General features: G+C 39.1%; 1 protein-coding gene across 2 annotated transcripts in view; it reads left to right on the top strand.

Annotated features, from left to right (window-relative positions):
- Positions 1–17,406, top strand: part of PTN (pleiotrophin) — a 76,031-nt gene that overhangs the window by 2,729 nt on the left and 55,896 nt on the right. Inside the window, exon 2 of one of the 2 annotated variants that reach the window (XM_068662759.1) lies at positions 7,672–7,718. The exons of the other annotated variant lie outside the window; for it this stretch is intronic. The gene's annotated coding sequence lies outside the window, so the exon portion shown is untranslated. The remainder of the gene's footprint in view (positions 1–7,671; positions 7,719–17,406) is intronic. 2 annotated transcript variants of the gene reach the window in all.

Genomic DNA, 17,406 nt, shown 5'->3' with positions numbered 1-17,406 from the left:
TCAAGTGTACCAGTGGGGCACTGAGGCATTAGGGTTGTAATGGGTGTTGCTCATGAAACTTAGCGCTCTGTTCAGACCTCCTCATAACCTATACTCCAACAGCGCTGTTTTCTGTGGGAACTGGTATTTAACAATGTAAGCTTTGCTTTGATATTTACAACCGCTTGCTGATCAGTGTATCAAAAGCATTTTCATTTAGAGGATTCATTTCAGGACTTTAATTGAGGAAGTCTCTTTGTTTCGAGCTTCTTTATAATAAACTATTTAAAATGCTGTCTTTGAATGAACTAGGTCACTGTAACACACACACACAGTGATTCTTGTCTGCTTAGGGTAGCCTGCATTTGGTCGACCCATATCCCTGGTGAGCTTGTCCCTGATTTATCCTTCTTGGACTGGTTTGTTCACAGGGAGCTTATGCTGAAAATTCACTGCTGGAGGTCATTCTCCATTCTTGGCATCTCTGGCAGCTTTAAGCTTAAATTGCAGCCTCATTTTCTGTCCAATCAATACCACTCTTATGTCACCGAGTTTCCATGGTGCCCCCAATCTTCTGTCTACATATTGATGTCTGACAGCAGGAATAGCATTCTGTGTCGCTATATATACTTAGTAAACCTGTCAAAACTATTTAGGGTCTGTCTCACTAATTTATATCCATATCCTGATATTATTTGTATCTGTTGAGCTTTGACTGATGGAACTTGCTGCACTAAGGAATCAGCCCCAACAATGCACTCCAGGGATGGCTCAAGGGATGGATGTTTTGAGAAAGGCAAAAAAAGACTCTTCTAGAGTAGCTGGGGTAGTCTAGAATCCTTTGTGCACAATAGATGCATTTTGAAAACATCCAAGTCTCAATGGCTCCAAGTTAATGCTTTGGAAATCATTATCCATTGTGCTGCTCTGAATGCATAGAGGGTTCTCTCTGATGGAGCCGTGTGGAGGAAAATAGAGAAGTGGGCATTGTCAAATATTCAATGTGCATTTGAGGAGATTTGAGGGAAATCTGAGTCTGTTGTTTCACATCAGCTTTCATCATCAGAAGCACTGTGGAAAAATGAAATTGAAGGAGTGATCAATGACTTCTGTAATGTGGAAGTTTGCATTTTACTACAAAAACCCACAGAGCATTATAATTGTGTAAGGAATGTGTCTGTGGATTGATACAGCAGCAACCAAGCAAGTTGAGAAAAGGTGTATCTTCCACATGTCATTAACTTCCCAGGGATGGACACCTCAGATAATGTTATTTGTGCTAGCAGTATTACACATTAAATGGAGACAAATCGGGTGTTTTTTTTTTTTTAAGTATGCTTTGCAAACCTTTGATCTTGTATCAAACCGAGATGGTCATGAGCTGGAGAAACTCTTTAATCCCAATGTCTTTAACATGAACTTGATCCAGCCCATGAAATAAGAGTTGGCAGCTAGAATGGAATTTGCTGCTTAAAATTTCATTTGCTCCAAGAGCTGAATCTGTGATTGCAAGTTCATTAATACTTTTCAGACTGTCTTCAGGCTCCAACAGTCTGTTCACTAGTAAAAGAGTAAGGACCTCCAAGGCATGAAATGCCCTGTTGAAGGTGATGTTTGACATAGTAGTATAAAAGTAGTTCACTTTAAGTTCTCAGCAGTGGCTTACTTTATCAAGGTATAAGGGATTTGTAGGATTTTATCAAACTAGATCAGTATGTCTCACCTTCTGTTATTCCAAAGAATGGAATCACTGAACTATTTAACCTATTTGGCACTACCTCCCTTGGCAGCACCATGATGACTGCTGTTTAGAACTGAATATGAACAGTTGAATGTTGGGAGGGAAGGGGGCATTTTTCTAAGACTCTTTTCTAATTTCCTTTCTTGCTTACATGTGTGGGAGTGACTTCTTAAAAAGTGTAGTCCTCTTGCAGTCTGGTTTTTAATGTCTTTCAGACCGCAGGTTGAGAGAACACAGCTGTAGGCAGTTTCATGGGAGATGAGAAGAGGGAATGTGAAAAAGAGCTATATGTATTACTGATGCAATCAGGTGATTCTACCCTTCCACCCCCTCCTCTTCCCAGAAAGTCACTTGCTTTCCCTGAATAACACATTCTGGTTTCAGTGTGTATAACCTTATGCTAAGGTTTCCTTATGTTAAGAAAAAAAATATTAAAATGTTAATTTGGTCCCAAGGAACACAGTGTTTGGTAAGTGCTATTCAATGGCAGGTGCAAGAGAGGGACGCAGGCAGAGCAGAAGAACATTACAGGAGCTGGGGATTTTCTGATAAAAATAGCTTCTGAAAATAAATAGTACTTGAGGCTCCAGTTCATGACTGTTTAGTAAACTCAAGTTCAATTTTAAACTGGTCCTTGCTCCTGTGAGGCCTGCCAGTGCTATTTCAGAACTCACTGAATGTTTCACAAGAGTGGTATAAAAATTGCCCTTCCTCATTTAGTTTCTGTTGAGCTCCCATGTAGCTTGGATCTTGTAGAGCATCCCTTGTTTAGTTGCAGATGATACCATCATTAGATGTCTATGGGGAGGGAAGAGAAAGAAGAGAAATCTCTAATACCACAGTCCAAATACCTGTTTTGGCACTGGTCTGCAGCTAGATAACATTGCACATGAAACTGAATTTTTGTTGTCTCCAAATATTTTTGGAGCAGCTCGCTATCTGAACAAGTTCTCCTCTGAGCAGCAGGAGTAAAACCAGATGGAACAACTGTAAGGGAAAAGAGGCTGTGTGTGCTCTTTCCTTCAGCAAGTCTCCCACTACATGCTTGGGATGATGCTCTCAGGTACTGGTGGAGCCAGTCCAGCTGGTGGCGGACACAGTAAGAGCACAAGGCATGCAGGCTATAAAGTTAAGGAAGCATATTTCTCAGGTTTGAGAGCAAACTAAGTCTACATTTTTCCAAGCCCATTAAGAAAGATAGATCCCTTTACTGTTGTCTTTACCATCTGACTTGCTACCTGCATTAGACTGTTGCCTTAGGTTTTCCCTTGGAATTATAAAGGTAAAAAACAGATAATTGTTCTCAACGGGTATGTTCTAAGATGTGAGGAAATCCCTGTGTTTTGACAAAAGCATTTAATGATATCTGTGGAACTCAGAATGCTCTTGCCTGGTTGCAAACAATGGCCACGAATGAACTGGCTTCTCAAATTCAGTTCCATGAAATATCAGGAACAAAACGTGCTTTGTTCTTGGGTTTTGTTTCTCGGAATCCTGGGAACAATGGGATGAGTTTCATGGCCAACTAAAGATGTTCAAACTATTACATTTAAAGATCCTTGTTTCAGCTGGATCACTAGTGAAACAGATTTATTAATTTCTTATTTATTTTTATTTTTTAAACATTTTAATTTATTTAGCTATACCTTTCACACATCATGTATCTCAAAGTGCTAGAGAGCCCTAATAGTGTAACGAAAATATACATGCCCTTCTGTAGTCAGCAACAGAAGGCCCACAGTCTGGAGCATCTTTGCCTCCATGACAGAATTATCTGAAATATGCTTGACACAGCATGTCAGTAGTTCCATATCAAAATCTGTTTTAAATTAAAAAAAAAAAAAAAAGTAGAAATTTACATTTTTTTTCTTCTTCTTCTTTCTTGCTTGCATCCTGCAAACAACAATGCAAAGAGTGCTATTTGCTCAAAATACCTAAACTAATATACTAATATCTCTATGATACTCTTCTACTACACTTCGTTAGATAGTAAAGGAAAGGTAGCATTGTCTATTGACTTTGAAAATGATACAGGAAGGAACTTAGATATAGCATGTGAGAAAGATGGCAGCTCTAATACAGTGCTGTCCCTGCAGTGCCGTGGCACTACACCTCATAGTTTTCTTTGGGACAACTGAACTTCATCTGCTTCCATACTGAGATGTTTTCCAGCTCACTAAATCATGTTCTTCCTGCTAAATGGAGATGAATACTAATACGGGGACACATTCTCCAGCCATTATTCAGGGAAAGTTGATGCTTCAGCAAGAGCTTTGTCAGAAGATGGATTATAGAATTCAGCCTAAGATTTAGAAAGAGTGGCCACCCCTTTGTTTGGGTAATAAAATCTTAAAAATAAGACCCAAATGCATTATAATGCTGGCAAATGGTTGTGACTGTTCTCACATTCCTTGTGGCAGAATCTTATTACTTTCATTGAGAGTGTCTTTGGAGTGGTGTATGTATTAGTAAATTAAAGACCAATAAAGTGATTTTTCTGATACTTTATCTTAATTCTGGTAGTACAGTACTTTGTTTCTGTAGTTTGAAAAATAAAAATTACTTGAAAGTAGCCTTTTCTGTATTCCAGGGGTGATTTGCCTTAGTTGTCTAAAACCCAGTCCTCTATTGTAGAGGCTTATCTTTCCTTCTGGTGCTGATGAAAGGCCCCTGAGATGCTCTGATTGCTTCCCAGTAGCTCCTGCCACCTGACTGACTGCCTGGTTGGTTGTTTGGATTGCTGCATTCCCTGAGGTCACAAAGATGTTTTTATCTGCACGAGAGTCACTTTCTTTTATTAGAAGCCTGCCTAGGTGCAACTGATATGCAGTAGGGACCAAGTGGTGAAAAGAAACCAATATACTAGCTCTCTCTAGAAGGCCGACAGATTGGATTTTCAGAAATCTTCCAAACACCCTGTGAGTTTTGACTCAGGAACTTCATCACATTTCACTTATTAAATCCTCACTTTGCTAAGACGTCCCTTCAGCCCATGTTTCTTGCCTGATTTGCATGTTGTCAGATGCTGTTGCTAATCTCTGTAGTTGATGTTTGCTTAAGTGATTATTTGGCAGAAGTGTGTGAGCAGGCGTGTGTGTTTGATTGCCGTTGGCATGGCAGTTAGTTTGATATGGCATTAGCATACTTGCTCCATGCTGCAGGCTGCCTCCTCTTCTAGGCTTTCTCAAGCAACAGAAGATTAGGGGGTGGGGAATGAAACCAAACAACCCCAACCCACCCTAGGAGATCCAGTTATGGTATGGGCAGTTTGACTAAAGACCTGCAGAACTCACAGGAGCCTAAAGGTTGTTTCCACTTTTCCCGCGGTTAATAATCATCACATGTCCTCCACCAGCAGAGGATTTATAAAGAGCTGCAGGGATTATGGACTGCATAAATAGGAGTAGCTATTTTGAATCTAGTGTTTTAGGAATTGCCCTGCCCTGGCAAAACAGTGTAGGAACTGAGTTTATGGGGTGATAAAGAAGGCAAACTCAAAAGCCCTTTGTGGCTTCTAGCTTTAAATAGGATGCTGAGGTCAGTTTGTGTTTCAGACTCATTGTTTGTCCGCTTGGATTATAGAGGTATGTTTGCCTTTTAAAACCAGTCAGTCATCCCAGTCACTTGTAATTTAACTATAATCTTTGTAAATCTTATGCATTAGAACAGCTTTATGTGCCATGAGTTATTTCACTGGGAATAGTGGGATTACTTAGACAATGGAAAAAAAGCATATGAAACCTTTGCTGGATCAATGCCTTAATCTAGAAGATTAACACAGCTGAAGTGAGTGTTTTATGATACTGTATGTGTTCAGGCTCATACCTTTTATGTATAGGTGGGGATGACATCTCTTGTGATAAGTTTCAGAGCAATGTGTTTACTGTGGTGTCTTTGGTATCCTCTCTTTAACTGTGAGCTCCTCAAGTATTTTATATTGAAAGTCAAACTATTGGAGAGCTGATGTGAACTTCTGTCCATCAATATTAATAACTGTACTTTTCCAAGGCTTTCTGATGTAAGCTTCTGTCCATCAACATGAATAACTGTATTTTTTGAAGGCACAGTGTCTGCCAGGCATAACCCATTGCCCAAACCTTTTACCTTACAACCTTCTAGCACTGAGAAGTTTGGACATCATCCTGAGGGCAGGTGGATGCTTCTGTCTGTCCACTAAGAGCAGCCTCTGTTTTCACCTGTGAAAGGAGAAAACTTTTGGACATAACATTTGAGATGGCTTTGTAAAGCTGTCAGAAATCAGTAATGTGGCAAAGTGGGGACCATTTTTCTACCTGCCCCCAGCAATCTGCAGAATTGGTAATGTTTTTGTGATGAAAGAATCCCAACTTTAAAAAGGATAGGAATGAGAGCAAGGAGTTTCACCTTCTTTTCCTCCTACTCATGAGTCTGACCTAGGAAATTATTTTCAGGCTACTTTCAAAAATGGATCCTTATAATCTTCTGCAACTGAGATAATATTTACAAACACATCTGTTTGTGTAGTAGCGTAACATGAAAAGTGGTTCTGGCTTTCCTTTGGTTGCTTCTCTGAGCCCAAATGCAGCAAATCTGTGCTGGCTTTCACAAAGGGTGTGTGCTCTTGTGAATGGCTGGAATTTGAATACAGCTATACGAGGAAAAGACTGAAAACCAAGTGTACCATATTACAGCATGTACTTTGTTCATTTAATTGCTATGTACTATAGTTTGAATTATTTATGACTATACCTACAAGGAAGTATATAACTGAGAACCTCTTTCTTGTGCTAATCACAGCAGTAGGTTGAGTGGATATGTAGACTGAACACTTTTATACAAGAAAAAAATAATTAGATGTGTAGATGCTTTGCCCCAACATTGTGCTTTACACACACATCAGAAGTGCCTCTCTGTTTGGAGAAACTTTCCAAACTGTAGGGATGCATCTTTAAAATGTGTTATCTAACTTCAGACTTTCCAATTGCACAATACATACTATAAATGACAAGTTCACTTCTTTCTGTATTGACACTTTCAGCATGTGCAATAAGGCTCTACTTCAAGATGGGACTTTGCCAACTGAGATTTCTCAAGTAGGTGGGAATTTCTCATCTTATTTAAATGGGGAATTCTGAAACAAACAAACAAAAAAAACCCAGAGCAGGAGAAGTTTGTGAAGTGTAAATTACATGTCTAAGTCAAGAAAAGTTGAAGCTTAAATATTTCACATCAGGACTATCAAAATAGGAATTCTTGATTACTAAATTCAGTAACTGTTCCAAGTCAGTGAAAACATAGTTCATACATGAACATTTGCAGTATTTAATGGGTGTCAAGGGAATGAAAACCAGAAATCAAAACATATATGAGACAGATATGCTATCTACAGCAAACTTTTCATGATGCCCCATGATGTGCAGCTGATGCTGTTCATTTTGGCATTTTGATGATCACGATTTCTAACAAAAAGAATAGTATAATGTAGATCGATAGGCAATGAGAAGTAGAAACTAAAAGCTGAGCATTTGCTGAAACTTATCCTTTCCTGATCAGCTTAAATTTCTTTCAGAGTAGATATTTTAAAATTAGAATATAACTTACATGTAATTTTTAGTAGTTTGTAATTATGATTTATAGTTATTTTCATTATAATTACACGATTTAATACAAATGAAATTTTGATTCACTTTCTCCCCAAAGACTTACACATTTTCAATTGCTCCACAAGACAAAGTGTTTGGTATTTGGTATTTTTTTTTTTTTTCTCTTCCCATATGATCATAGTTTCTTTAGTTTCTTTTGCAAAACGCATTTTAGCTTTGGTTCAATGTTAGGTTGAGACCCTTAGTGTAGAATATGTATAGTTTTCACTTCCTGATGGTTGTGTATGATTTTTCTGAAATGAAGGATACTTGTGCTTTTCCTGTTTTGTTTGTTTTCTTTTAAATCTAATTTATATGTCTTCTACTCAGATCTTCTTGCAGTAGCAGAAGTTCCAAGCTGCAGCAGCTGATCCCAGGTAAGCTGCCTGCATTGTAGGGCCCCATCTACTTCTCTAGTTTCCATACCCTGGTTCCCATCCAATCCCAGTTTGCTGTTTTCTTTCTGTTGCAGCAATAAAAGCTGTGGAATAGATCTGGATTTTTTTTCCTAAGGCATGGGTCATGTCCTGTGAGGAGTAGTAGGGCAATTGCACAAGATATGAAAATGGATGTAAGAGTGTGGGTCACATTGTAGAAAGGGCTTATGTGGACTGTTTAAAACTATTTGCAAGTAGTTTTCATCTTCTGTAACTTTAAATGGGCATAGACTTGAAATCTTTTCCCCTAACATAAACAATCCCCATGGACAAAAAACAACTGTTTTGGTTTTGAAGATGTATTTCCATAACTCTCAGTAGCTAAGGTTTTCTTAATCTTAATTATGATTTCCTGTGTATCTGATATCCTTATTTCTATAATACCATCTATGATTTGCTTTAACCTCTCTTCTACTTGAACTGTCTAGTAGGTCATTTTTCATAAATGGTACACATTCTCCTATGTTTCTCATTTTCAGTGGCCTTTTATGGCCCCGTGTTAAGTTATAAATCAGTAGACTACTTGATTGTTTATTTCTGAGAGTGCTCATAATTCATATCCTTATCTAGTGGGCACATGTATCTGAAATGTATCCTGACATTCCAGAACTGCATTATAATTGCTGTAGTCAAACTCTTTTCTATATTACAGCTTAAAAATTTAAAAGCTCTTATAAATATTTGTCTACTCTGAAACAATTCTTGAGCTAAGCACAGGGGTATGTCATCTTTTGTCTCAGGGACTTTTTTGATGTTTAGAATGTAAGTTAATTCAGCAATCATTGGTATATAGTGTCATGTAAATGTGTATGTATATATATATATATATATATATATTTCTTTTCTTTCCACTTAGTTTTGATGCCCATGGTGATTTTTTTTCTGGTATTTGTTCAGTTGCCTGGGTTGTTGAGAGGACAAAGGCTTCCATACTATAGACTAATCATTGTTTTCTATGAGTAGTGCAACTTGTTACCTTGGTTTGCATTCCTTCTATCAGGTGCTTCAGAAATGCACTTAACAACACTGATTCTAGGCTGATCTTTTGGTCACTACCAGCCAGCCCCCTTCTGTATGAAGAAGTTATTGTTCTTAACATGGGATTCTCAGTTGCTTGACTAATATTTTAAGAGTAACAGGACCTTATCTCTTATCCCATAATTACAAAGGTATCATAATAGTTTTTTCTTTGAAAATCCGAACAATTTATATCTAATAAAGAATCCTCTAAAAATCCTGACTATTCTTCCAGATTAGAGAGGGATGATTTATCGTTGTGAAAAAGAGTTTGTAGGGTTTTTATTTCAGGCTAGCTGGTGTACATCTGCCTTTAACGGATTTTTCACAGCTCTAGCTCCTAGTGCTGGAATGCAGTTTAGCACAAGCAAATTTCTCTAGGACTTTGTTTTATTTTATTTCCCCTAACTCTGTCTGGCAAGTTCTTTGCTTGTATAACCTTAGGTCTTGCATCTCTCTTCCCTGCTTTCAATTGAAATTTGAAGCAGAGGAACCATTTAAATTCTCTGCAATCTCATTTTCTGCCCCCATTGACTTTTTTGCATCTCAGCAGTCTGCAGGACCCACCAGCTCTTCCAGAGTTCTGCTTTCCCATGTGCTTAAAGAATGCCTTATTACTTGTCACTATGTATTTGCTTCCTTGTTCTTCAACCTTGCTCTTGGACCTCTTACTCTCCATTTTACATCTCACCTGTCAAAGTTGTTCTATTAGTTTCCCTTGTGTTGGATTTCCATTTTCTTTCTCTTAAGGATATTTGAGTGAATAAATTCATTCAAAAAGTGCTCCCCTCCTCCCTCTGAGTGACCAGGAGTATCATCAGTGACTGCACTTTGGCATCTTTTCAGAATATCTGTGCTCAGTCCTTGCATACTTTATTAGAGGAAGGCTTGCAGGGAACACAACGAAGTGACTCTCAAATGCTGTGCTTGAAGTCTGGTTCTCTTAGGACTGGCAACAACCTCCGAAGCGTAATATCCACCATAATAATGTGCTAAGTTAAGATTTCAAAGAATTGTGAGAGAATCCTATATTTGCATACCATGGAAATGTATTGTAACTGTGGCTATTCTCTCTTCCTTTGGAAATCAGTGTAAAAATGTAGCCCAGTTCTTGAGTCAATTATTTTCCATTTTTTGTGACTAACTTTCCTTCTGTAAGCTTCAAGTGAGCTGCCACCATAAGAATTGGTTATACTGACAAGAAATCGTTTATTGAAATCATCTTGTTTTCACATTCCCATAAAATGATATTGTCATCGTCATTAGATCACTGTGTGTTTTACATCGATTATCTCTGGTCTGAGTTGGAGGCTTGTATTCTACCATGGTAGATCAGAACATGGTAGTTGGAAACACTCTCCTTATGTACCTCCTAGCAACAAAATGCTCATTGTAGAGAGTGTGAGAAGGTAGGTTTATACTTCTGACTCAGACAGTCTTTTTGTTATGTGCTGGGGAGGTGTGTAGAGTATATAGCTCAAGACTGCACTTTTTTTTTTTTTTAGAATGACCCTCCCTTAAGCATTTCAGCTAAAGGCTTGATCTAAAGTCTACCAAAATAACTGTATTAAATATATAGTTACTATATGCATATTTATTTATTTGTAATGTTATATATCAAATAGGCTTATTGTGATTTGGATTGGCTGTATAGCTTGTCATTAATGCTTTTTGTTACTGCCTTTTTTTGATTAACACTAAAGCAAACTGTGCTCCAGGAAGCTGTGATACCAGAAATGCAAGCTGATTGTGCTCATGTATATCTAATTTTATGCCCTGATGCTTTCCAGCTGTGGTAAATGGACAACTATTTGAAAACAAGTATGTTGTCAGAGGCAGAATATCCTGTGAAAACCACCCATTTTCCCTGAAGTCTGGCTGTGTTCAATTAATCTGATGCTGACTTAGTCTCCCTGCATCTCCTGGAGAATGTTTTAAATTAAATTCTGTTAGTAACACTCATACTTCTTAAATGTCTTTCATTTAATTCCTAGAATTATCCATATTCTGGGAAAAATTGATGTGTCCACCCTCCTAACCCCTTATTTCTATTATGAAAAAATTGAGGTTTTAAGGTTACAGGTACATTAAGTATATTACCCTTTCAATAATGAATCCCAAACAAATCTTTGGCTTTCAAAATGGCAGGCATCTTTTGTTGTATCCTTCATATTGGAGCTACCCCATATGCTCTGTGGTTGTGGTGGTGGGGGCAGAGTTTAGGCACCTCCTGAAGTGCCTTAGAAGACTGTCAGGACAAGCCTCTTCTCCAGCTTGCATCTCTGTCCACAGATGGATTCAGCAATAGTATGTTATCACCAACTAATGTCACAACAAGCAATCTCAGAGCCTCAGTGCATCTTCTTTCTAATTTGGTGCATGCTGGCATCTCTAGCAGAAGTCAATCAACTTACACAAGTACATGCCAAGAGCAGGAAGGGAAGGCTAACTGATCAGGATGGCAGAAACGTGCTGCTGTATTTATCAGGAGTTTTTGGTTTTGCTGTTACTGGAAGAGGACTTAAAGTAATGATTATTAATCTCAAAGGTCATTTGGGCTTTTTCTTAAATTCGTGTCTTTAGAGAAAAGGATGTCAGAAGGACATATATAGAGAGAAAAGGGTTATGAACTGGAATGTATGCTGGATGGTGCATACCTCCTGTCTTTCTTAATTTTCAGTAAAGCAGTGTGTGCAAGTTAGGTGCATTGCCACTTGTAAGCCCTGTCTCTCAGCATTTCCATATAAGCCTGTTAACTGGATTGGGCTGGGCTTAAGAAAGAGCTCGTTCTTATTCTTGATGAGCTCAAGTGGCTTTTATGCAGGATGCTATGAACAGACACAAGGGCTTAGTGCTGCTTGTCACCACGTGACTCTAAATGCATTACCGCTTTTGCTGGGGCGCACAAAGTATCAGCAGGAGCAGAAGCTAAGTGAGGTTAGAGTTAACCTGCTGCTTCTCCTGATGATGCTTTTAGATCATTTGCCTGTGCTGCTGCTGAACATGGCAAATGAAAAAGCCCACAAGGTGACGACAAGTAGCTTCTGTTTTAAAGTAAATTGTTGTTTAGGTTGAATGAGGGGGAAAACGAGTCTACATTTAATGGTACTCCACTGTGCATAGGTTTTAGGAGTTAAATAACTTGACCTTTCTTAATAGCACACCTGTGTTTGACATTCTGCTGCTGTTGCTGCTGGACCAGGCTGCACAATTAGGGGATTTAGTGGGGGAGGGAAGAGAATAATTTAGTGTCCTGGCCAGAGCTCGGTGGAAACATTTTTAACAGAAAAAAAAACAAAAGACTGCTGGCCTGGTGCAGGAGTGAGCCTTAAGCTTTGTACAGTGTGTCCATGGGACCTGACGACTCTGTTAGCATGGCGGTGTCATATCAGCACACTGGTAATGCTCGTGTACCCTGCTGGCCCAGCGCTACCCCTGGCTCGAGGAGAATTCATTACTGTGTCTTAAGGGCTGCTTTTCAATACGTGTGTTTTACAGGCAGTGTGCAGCTCCATGCGGTCCCAGAATAGTGGCCATTGATCTAATTCTCCTTTTTCCCTATTTGCCTGAGGGAACAGAAGGTACACTTGTAGAACTTGCAAATCACAGCAACAGAGGTCACAAGCGCAGTAAAAGTCAAAATGATCTTGACAAATTGGACAGATCCACTGAAATTGAGAGAGTTCTTCTCAGAGAAATGAAACATGCCATCCTTTGAGGTAAATAAAATGCACTCATATAAAATTTGGAAACAAAGTTGTTGTATAGCAGGAGAAGGTCTGACAGCAGTTACTGCAGGCTGCAGAGGATGCTGAGCATTCACCACTAACCCATTTATCCCTGGAAAGCTGAGCTTTGGTCCTGGTTTGTATTGGCCCCTGATAACTTCGTTGCACATGGACTAACTTAGCAACTGGGTGCTTTCAGACATGACAAGTTTTGGCCTGAAAACTTGCATCTTCAAGTGAGAATTGAGTCTGTAGTGGCTGGAATGTGTGTGACATTTGGTACTACATCAGCATCTGTCCCTTTTGAAGCTTTTTTTTTTTTAAAGCAATACTATCTCCTAGTATTTGGGTTTGGCATTTGTGATTCCTGTGACATCTACCCTAACTATCACAACAGATGGTACCAAAGAAAGGACTGTGCAAGCAGAGAGATAAAAGGCACTCTAAGCTCAAGGACAGAAAACTTCCATGATGTGCCCTGACAAAACCAAGGCAGGACATCCTGAGGAGCTCCCCAGCCTAATGTTCATTGTAAAACCACTGGACAACTGTGCTTGGGCTGGGATGGAGGGCTCTTGCACTGCAGGGGCAGAGGATGCTGCAGGAAGCCATTAAGAAATCTTGGTCATGTAGGGAGTACAGCTGTGACATAGATAACTGGGGTGGCAATGCATCGTTTCTTCTCTTCCTTTTTTTCCTCCATGCAGCTAGGACAGGACTGTGAATGCAGAGGTGCTGTGGGGTAAGACACACAGTTTTGTGGAAGTCCAGAGCAAGACAAGTGAAATGGTGCAGATATAATGTGATAAGAGTTTATGGGGTTGTGTGTGGGAAGGCTACATTTCACTTATCTGCATGCATCTTGACGTGACTAATAGCATTTAATACTTTTTGTTTGTTTCATTTTTCTTCTTTTATACATGTATATTTTATATACATATACATTTCTTCTTTCCCATTTTTAAGGGAAAAGAAATCATACTCATGTGAAGAGTCTTACTGGGAACCAGGAATAGCACAGGGCAGTTTGCATTGTCATAAACAGTTTATTTCTGACTGAATAATCTGTTGCTGAGATAGAGTGGGCCTGTTTAAAAGCAGGTGTGTGTGATCAGGGTTCCATGGAAATCTGTCTTTGTGTCATACTATCCATTTCAGAGATTTCAGGAGCTTTTTAAAAGCTGGATGTGATCTGGGCTGATAACAAATAGGGCTAAAAAAGCAAGAAGTGGAAATATATCTTATGCTCCCTGGGATGTAAGGACAAGTGGGTGCTGGAGTATCAGACAGCAAGGGAAATCAGAAGCAGAGCTCCTTCAGTAATGATGCTCCAGAAAGATGAGGAGCCGGCAGGTCTGATGGCAGATGGTTTGCAGATTATTTGAGAAGGCTGATATTATGGTGCTCCTCTGAAGTCTGGGTGTTAAATAGCATCTCTTTCCAATTTTCCCAGTCACACAACTACGTAAGATAAAAGCTTCGTCGAGCTGCTAGGCCTTGGACTGGTTTTGCAGGATTCAGCCAAGCCGTTGTGAGAGGGGTTAATTCACACCATCAGCGCAGAAGACAAAATGGATCTTTGAAACAAATGTGTTGGGGGGGTGGTGGGGGTAAACCCATCAGTCATGTGAATACTGCTTTACAGTAATTCACAACTGCAGCTTTTTTTTCTTAAGCAAGGGGCTGGCCGAGTCTGATCAATCCCCTGGCTCTCAAATGGTTCTCAGCAGGCAGTAGCTCACTCCTTGTGGGTTTGTATGTACATGAAAGCCCACTTTATATTAACTCTGTGGAATAGTATTTTTTTTCTTCTCTAAACCCCTTAGCGCTAATTCAGAGTAATTATACTCATTGAATACAGTACTGACAGCCCCACTCCTCCCCCTTTCCTGTCAGGATATTGGCCTAAAAATCACTAGATGAAGAAAATCCAAAACAATGATAGGATCCTTTGTTCTGGTCTTCTACATAGGTTTTTATTATTTAAATGCAACCCGTTGGTCACACTTCCAAGTATTTTTCTTTAAAAATGAAGACTGAAATAAAAATATTATTTTATTCTTTCAAACATTAATGAAGAATTAGACTTTATGCTTTAAGGAAAATGCTAAATGTTGCAAAACTCATTACTAACTGAGCACTGGCATTGTTATTAACAGCCTGAGGCTGCTGAAGTCCTCAATCTACCTTTTTGGAAATGGGGAGAGTTGCCAGGGAAAGGCAGGGAGCCTTTTTCCACCTGTTCCTTCCCATGCCTATGTCTGTGTCTCAGGGATAGGTGACATTTTCCCTGTTGCGTTTTCAGGGCTGAAAATAAAGATGCAGGTGTCCTAGCCCTGTGTGATCTGGTCCTTTCTAGGTCTGAATGAATGAATGAAAGTCACATAGTGGAAAATGTCTGGAAAGCAGTGACTAAAAATGATTTCTAGGGGTCATAGGAGGTAGGCATGGCCATGTGAGTTCTGAATGTAGTGCTCTGGAGAAATGTCTAAAAATGATTCTTAGGCATATACATGAGATGGCCAGAGTACGGAGACATTGCTGTTGAAAGACACCAGAATAATGCATTTTGAATCAGTGTCAACATTTTCAAAAGGTGCAAAAGGAAAAGAAATGAAAAGGGAGGGGGGGGGGGGGGGGGGGGGGAAGCTCTCCAACAACCTAATAGCTGGAATAAGTTTGCTTGGTGGCTTAAAGAGCTTAATCCAACTGACGGACTCGAGAAGGACAGAAGATAACCACATTATAAATATGTTTTAAGGAAGAAAAATAACAAGTTAGAAGGCCTCTAACTTACAGGAGAAAGCCATGATAGGAAAAATTAAATTAAAAACTAATTTTCAGTTTTACAGGGTAGATGATGGGGATGCAGGATGATAATTTCATGAAAGCTTTCATGGAAGGTGGTAGATCCTTCATTTTATGAAAAGTAGGCAGCAAATGCGGGTCATGGATTCCAGAAGATTGGCATAAGGAACTAATTTGGGGCTTTTGCCCAAGAATACCTATTTTGACTTGACAGGAGAGTTTTTCTGCATGTGCTCAGAGATGAAATGTGAGCAGGTCAACAGAACTGAAGTCTGTTTTAAAAGATGGCAAATGTGACACGCTTCATCAAATAATGGAGTTTTAATTTTAACTGTAATACATGAATATTGCAATTTAGGTGCCAATTTACTTCATATACAGGCTGTAACATGTTTTAAGTAACAACTAATGTGTTGCCTTTTATCATATCAAATTGTAACTCAATTGCTGTAGATGTAGAATACAGTCAAACATAATGTCAAAACCAAAGCGAATGGGGAAACGTACATTTTAAAACCAGAAGGGCCATGATTAGAGGGCATTTACCATCAAAAGATGGAGTTGTGTTCTCCTTTTATTTTTATTATTTCTTTTTATCCCCTTTCTTACCCTGCCTTATTTATAGCCCTTATTTCTGAAATTCTGCTCCTTCAGCACAAATGTTTTTTATCCAAGCATTGTCTTGCTATTCTTTGGACTTTCTGTAAATTAAGCCTGTTCTGTAAATAAAGCAATGAAGGCATGCATCTAAGGTGAAATAGATCTGTCTACATAAAGGTCTACCTCTTTAGAATGAAATAAACAAAATCAAATGAATTCAGAGAAGAGTATCTCTGCCAGTGGCTGTGCTATAGTTACCTACTCTTTACTTGGGGAATGAGCAAGGTGTGCAGGGGTAAAGAGATCCTCTGGGCTTTGCAAGACTCAGGAAATTGAGAAGGAAGGTTTCAGCTTTATTGGCTTCCTTTGCTGATGGGAGTGTGGAACTTTTATTTATATAATTGTACTCATGTGGATAAGCAAGTTTTGTTTCCAGAGTTGGAAGAAATGGTGGCTTTCCTCTCACTGAGAAGAATAAAAGAGTTTAGTAGCTTTGAAGTCTAGTTCAATTCAAAAACCTACGATAGTTATAATAAATTGTTGGCTTTATTTAGGAAGCTTTTGAAAGATCAAATCCCAAAGAAGGTTTTCCCAAATGGGGAAAAACCTGCTCATTTCTTTCCCATAGAATACTGCATTGTTCTACAAAGTACACTTTTTTGAATTAGATTTTCATGTGTAATACAACTTGCGTGGGGAGGACACATGGCAAAAAGCAGGTAAACCTGTGATGTGGAGAGTGGTTATAGCTTGCATCAGTTCCCCGATCTCTGAGCAGCCTCTGTTTTCGTTTCTTCTACTTTGCTTTGTGTACAGGTCATGCTTCCCCAGTAACCACTAGGACCCCATTACCTTTTCTTTTTTTCTATGTGATTAACATTTCCTACTTTAACAATGATATCTATGTGGTGTAACCATCTGGAGATACTCAATCTGAAAAGGGCTGAACCTCAAGGCTGAAAACTTTGGCAAAGTGCAGGCACATCTATCCCATGTTGCTCCTGTGGAGCAGAGGGAAAATCATTCTGGATTTCCATTGCAGTTTAGATATTTCTTCTCTGGCTTTGTGCAGGTAGCTCTCTGCTACAGTCCTTTCAACAACTTCCATAGGTTAGGCAAGAACATGTTGATTTTGAACTTTCTTTTGTATATAGTTGCCTTGATAGCAAACCTCCAAGCACAAGCGAGAACTTTGATTAAATGACACAGATGATAAGTATTACCAGAGCCAGATAATTTCAGGTAGGCAGACATCTTGATGAGATTAGAAGGGCAGCAGTAGATACAACAAACAGAGGCATATACCTTATGAGCTATCCTGATTAGCTCCTAATCCTTAAACAGACTTGATTGAACTCTGGCTGGCTGAATTGTTCTCTCTTGGGACACTGTTTCTGAATTTGTATAGCTGACATAGAAGATTCATCTGTACTACCTTTTGGGTAATTGTGAGCTGCCAAGGCTGACAGTTCAAA

This window comes from Anas acuta, chromosome 1, assembly GCF_963932015.1.
Source record: "Anas acuta chromosome 1, bAnaAcu1.1, whole genome shotgun sequence".
In the NCBI taxonomy this organism is placed as follows: domain Eukaryota; kingdom Metazoa; phylum Chordata; class Aves; order Anseriformes; family Anatidae; genus Anas; species Anas acuta.
This window is presented reverse-complemented; position numbering and strand designations above follow the sequence as displayed.